Source organism: Manacus vitellinus, unplaced genomic scaffold (genome assembly GCF_001715985.3).
Source record: "Manacus vitellinus isolate BGI_N305 unplaced genomic scaffold, ASM171598v3 scaffold_40_pilon, whole genome shotgun sequence".
NCBI lineage: Eukaryota > Metazoa > Chordata > Aves > Passeriformes > Pipridae > Manacus > Manacus vitellinus.
The window spans coordinates 1,086,907-1,092,666 of NW_021940541.1; the positions used below are offsets into that span (position 1 = coordinate 1,086,907).

Sequence of the window (5,760 nt, forward strand, 5' to 3'; positions counted from 1 at the left end):
GTAGTTATAGGGATGAAGAGCCCGGAGGCATCAACCATTCCCAATCAAAGCTTACATGATTAAGTCTTCTAAGTGTAGTGAAATCACCACTGCCCAGGACTGCTCAAGTCATCAGAGGATGAATTTTTTCAGTACAAAGTCTTTTTTTTTCTTACCTTTTTTTTTTTAAGTATTTTCAAAAAACATGATTTCTCTTTGGCAAAGGAACCCTTTGAAGAGGCCCAAATAGCCTTTGAAGTGAAAATAGGGAAGTCATTTCATATTCAGACACCCATTTTACCTCCCCCTTCCTAAAAACGAAGGCGTCCAACTCAGTGAAAAATTTATCTAATGAAATAGGCCGACCGGGCTCGTGACATCAGAGGCTTTCAAGGCAACAAAATGGCCCTAAAATGGAAGTGGAGATGTCTTTGGGTGTAAATCAAAGACATTGAATCCAAATACTGGTTAATTATTTCAGATTAAGAGCTACAAAGTGTAAGTCAAAATGCTGCAATGCATGAAGTGCATGAATGGGCTGGTAAATATGTTGTTGTTTTGAGCTGTCGGCCCAAAAGATTTATTAAACCTCAGTTTAAATCTTCCTTTTCTAAGTCACAAAGGCCATTACAAACTCCTGGAAGTGGTAGATGCCACACAGTCCATTAGCAGTTGGATCTTAACGCTCTTCTCTTCCTCCTTCCATCCTCAGAAACTTATTTCTCTCCTTTAATATTTCCTCAGAGCCTCCTATGTCACAGGTTTTCCCATGCACGTCTTTCCTCTGCCTCAGAAAGAATGAGAGTGGCTGATGTTACTCAGAAACCAGAAGTTTTAAGATAGTTCTCAGTGGAATGATGAAAAATCCCACAGGTTCCAGAAAGCAATTGGTAAATACAGGCTTCTACTTCCATAAAATGCAATTTATTAAATACAAATGTGTACCAATGGGAAGTGTTTTACTGCTGCAAATTCAAGGCTGCTCGAAGCACACTCTGAAGTCAATAACCCAGCAGTAAAAGCAGCAGCACACAAATATATGTCTCCTCCTATTCCACAAGCCACCATTTTCTTCTACACAAGATTCCCATCAAAAAAACAGCTTCAAATTTTTACCTGAGCTTTCTAGCTGAAGAAATTGTGACCTGGTTTGTTATTTTTAAATATTTTTTTTAATAATTCCTCTCCACTTTAATCTCTTTTCATGTATATTGGATGTTTAGGAAGAGGGAAATAGTCTTATTGAATAAAAAGGGCAAATAAATCATGTAACAGGAAAACTCATAAATCTGTATTTACATTGGATGTAAAAGTAAACTCACCAAAGGTAATTTACTGACTCTAATAATGAATGTGACAATTAGGCCCTTAGATTTTATTAGTGTGGTGAAAGAACTTATTTTATGTTCAAATATTTAAATACTCACTGAAAGCAAATGTAAAAATATTGCAAATATTAAACACTCAATTACCTCGAGTTACGTAAAAATTCATTGAAAAATAATTTCCTGCCTGCAGAATCATATATTGCAAAAATCTGAAGTTCCTGATTTCCAGGGAATCCAGTGAATTTGATGGATTTATTTGGAGACTAGATGAGGAAATATTTGCATTTCTCACAGGAACAGGCAGGAAGCAGTTGGCATTTGGAGTGCTGACCACAGGGCAGCTATTGGGATTCCTAAGGAATCATGGAATCATTAAGGCTGGGAAAGACCTCATCAAGTCCAACCAGCATTGCCAAGACCACCACTGACCCATGTCCCCAAGTGCCACATCCACACGGCTTTTAAACCCCTCCAGGGATGGGGACTCCACCCCTGACCTGGGCAACTGTGCCGGGGCTTAACCACTCTTCCAGTGGGAAAATTCTTCCTAATATCCACCATGAACCTCCCAAGGAGCAACCTGACCAAAGCCTTCCTAATATGAATAGAAACTGAGACTTGCTGGTGCCTTGGGGTAATGCTGGGGAGAGGCAAGGTGAAGAGTTCTTACCTCACTCAATAATCATGGGTTTGCTCTTTCATGGTGGATGCCAGGATGAGAAGGACATGGAACTGTTGGAGCAAGTCCAGAGGAGACCACAAGGTTGATAAGAGGACTGGAGCACCTGCATATGGACACAGGCTGGGAGAGCTGGGAGTGTTTAGCCTCGAGAAAAGAAGGTTGAGTGGAAACCTCACAGCACCTTCCAGTGTCTGAAGGAGCTATAGGGAAACAGGATAGGGATGTTCATCAGGAACTGCAGTGATGGGACAAGGAGTATGAAAGAGGGGAAAATTAGAAAGAGAAAATTAGAAAATTAGAACAGAAAGAGGGGAAAATTAGACTGGATATTGGGAAGGAATTCTTGGCTGTGAGTATGGGAAGGCCCTGGCACAGGTTGCCCAGAGAAGCTGTGGCTGCCCCATCCCTGGAAGTGTCCCAGGCCAGGTTGGACGGGGCTTGGAGCAACCTGGGCTAGTGAAAGGTGTCCCTGCCCATGGCAGGGGGTGGGACTGGATGGACTTTAAGGTCCCTTCCAACCCAAACCATTCCATGATGGTAGAAAATGAAGGTGAACCACAGACACCATGAGCTGCTCCAGCGAGGGCATTAAAAATAAAATGAACAAAAACATCCCTAAATGTTCCTACAGCCATAAGATGCAAGTTCAGGCAAGATTCTGAAAAATAAAGCAGAAAACCCTACAAATGTCCTCATTTCACATCTCCCATGATCAGATCACACAACTAACAGGACACAAAAGACCTTTTCTTCCTCTGGTCGCAGAGCTCTGGTCATTTTGAGCCATTTGAGTTTAGCTCAATCCAAAAATAACATTAATGACAATAAAACTTTATCTCTTCACTCTCAGTACAGGAGGATGGAAGAGAATTCATGTTGGTTTTATGTTATTTGAGTTGATCACTCTCTGCCTACTTACCTTAAACAGCCAGCCGTGCTGCTGCTTTATTTTTCAGAGCTTCCATAAAGAAAATGCTGCAATTTTGTAAATTATAGTCCTGCAATCGATAGTTCTATTTTCAATGTGCTTAAATCAAATCAAATACTTACCTGAACAGCAAACCAGGCAAAAACCTGAAGGGACAAAATTCAGAGGGAAACATTAGCTATGATTTAACTTGATAGCAAAATGCACTTCCCAAAAGATGATACAAGGGTACAACAGGTTTTTCGCAGCTCTCCCCAAGGAGTTATTATTTAAATCAATCAATTCACCAACTGACAGAGGAGATTTCCATATCCAGAACACCTGAGAGCTCCCATCATTTCCCCAAATTTCGGGATAACACGGAATGGTTTGGGTTGAGAGGGACCTTAACAATCACCCAGTCCCAATGCCCGCCGTGGGCAGGGACACCTCCTACTACCCCAGGTTGCTCCAAACCCTGTCCAATTTGACCTTGAACACTTCCAATAATATTAAGCTTTGAAATATGACTTTTAGAAGCCTAAAAGTAACTCCCACCAAACTTCACAATTAGTGGGGGGTGAGATAGGCTCCTCCTCAGCCTGTTACTCTACTTAAAATGCTGCTTGGTCATAGACATGTAGCTTGGAGTATCTGAAATAAAGCTTAGATTTTATGTTCACCTTCCTATGAAGTGACACGAGAAACTTAACTCAGATTAATGCCTGTTTATACATTTTAATTGTATATTAAAGTGTGTTTTGCGGCTACATCAGAAACATCAGTGGCATATTAACTTACATTAGCTTTAACAAAAAAAAAACCCACACCAACATTGGCACATTGGCAATTATTCTGCAATTATATGCAAATTACCTTCCCCACTAATTGCTCTGACAGGTGACTAATAGCTCCTCTAAAAGGGGGGGTGGTTTTACCCCGGGGTTTCCTCAATTGTTTTGCTTGACCACCTTTCCTTCCAGCACTGAAACATAAAGCAGAAATGCTCAGTTTACACTCTGCTGGGGATTTTTCCCAACCCAAATCGATGTGCTCCTTCCCCACCTCCTGTGTCTGCGCATCCCCCAGCTCAGGGACACTCACCAGGGAACAGTTTCTGCCTCTGGTAGAGCTCCTGAGTCTCTAAAAGCTTTTCCAGATTTGCTCCTGAAGCATCTGTGGTCAAACTTCAGCAGGTTTTTAAGCAAATGGGGGCTGAGGAGGGAACCTCAATGTGCCTCAGTGATCTCAGAGTTCTTTTCTAACCTTAATGATTTCATGATTCCATGACTAGAATGTCCCACAGCCCTCACAGCAAACTCTTGATAAAACCTCCACACCTACTTCAGGTGCAAATGATCTCAGTCCAAGTGCAGATAAATAATCATCTCTTCCTGTTTGGGTTGTAAATCTTCTTTAATTTGAAGACTCTCTCTACTGTGCCATGAGGAGAAGGAACAGTCTGGTATCTGTGAGGGGTCCTGGACACTGACTGGTGAGTATTGAAGACAACTGGCTGTAGAAATGATGACACCAGTGGAAAATGCTGCTCATTCAGCTGACAAATGTATATGAAATATAATCTTGCTCCACTGACAGGTTTACCAAAGGTGGGCCTAGGATGGGACAAACTCATTTCATTGGATCATAGAGTTGTTAAGGTTGGAAAAGACCTTCAAGATCAGCAAGTCCAACTGTCTTCCACTACCATGTTCATCACTAAACCATGTCCCCAAGTGCCACATTCACATGTTTTTAGAACACTTCCAGATGTGGCCACTCCACCGCTGCCGTGGGCAGCCTGTTCCAACTTCATTTCACATCCCACCATCCATCTCCACAACCTCCTCGGGGAGGATGGGGACACACTGGAGGGTTGGCTCTTTGGGCTACAGCAAAACCATTTCTCCTGTCTGAGGGCAGAGTGTGACCAGACAGGACCAGGTGCCTGTGGTTTCCATTCTGGGGGAGAGAGAGCCTAAGGAAAAGTTGCTGCAAACCAGGAACAAACTACAGGAAAGGCACTGACCACTATGGATCTAAAGCTCCTCACTGTTCTTGTTCAGAGTAAACCTTTACACAGAATCATTGAGGTTGGAAAAGACCCCAAGACTGAGTCCAACCTCTGACTGATCCTCACCTTGTCACCCAGCCCAGAGCACTGAGTTCAGGATGTGTTACAATTCTGTGATTCTCTGCTGTCCTTCCCAGAGACCCCTCCCCTGAGTACTTCCCTACAACCCCCCACAAACAGGGATTTGATGTACACGCTGTAATACAACCCCATATGTTCCACACAGTCTCACTGTGAAAATGCTTCCCAGGCTTGTTTGCAAACACTCAAATGCTGCAAAACAAATGCCACCTCCTGCATGCAAATGAGAGCATTGCCTGGGAGACGGTGACCTTTGTTTTCCACACAGACCCCCCAGCTGGTGCCAGGATTATCTATACATCCCAAGGTGTGTTTCATCTGAAATGCAAAGCATTCCTTTACTGCATCTCTGCTTGGCTGGGAATCAAAGGAGTTTGTTTCCCTGTCCCTGAGAGCTCTTTGCTTGACTTTCACATCTTTAGAGGTGATTTGTAACTTCTTCATTCACAGCATGGAGAGAGAAACAGGAATTCTGTGCTGTGAATAGCAGTCACTGTCCTCAACAGCTGCTGTGTCAGAATCATGGAATGGTTTGGGTTGGGAGGGACCTCAAAGCCCACCCAGTCCCACCCCCTGCAATGGGCAGGGACACCTTCCACTAGCCCAGGTTGCTCCAAGCCCCATCCAGCCTGGCCTTGGACACTTCCAGAGATCCAGGGGCAACCCCAAATTCTCTGGACAGCCTGTGCCAGGGCCTCACCACCCTCAC

At 43.4% G+C, this 5,760-nt stretch overlaps 1 long non-coding RNA gene across 2 annotated transcripts; it reads right to left on the minus strand.

Annotated features, from left to right (window-relative positions):
* Nucleotides 1-556: 556 nt before the first annotated feature.
* Nucleotides 557-5,281, minus strand: LOC108640706. 2 transcript variants are annotated; one of them, XR_001921419.1, is made up of 3 exons: nucleotides 5,179-5,281; nucleotides 3,040-3,063; nucleotides 557-767 (listed from the first exon to the last, which is right to left on the minus strand). It is a non-coding gene; the product is annotated as an uncharacterized LOC108640706 (long non-coding RNA). The 2 variants fall into 2 exon arrangements; XR_001921418.1 differs by lacking the exon at nucleotides 5,179-5,281 and adding an exon at nucleotides 4,001-4,093 and having other exon boundaries at nucleotides 557-763.
* Between the last annotated feature and the right edge of the window lie 479 nt (nucleotides 5,282-5,760).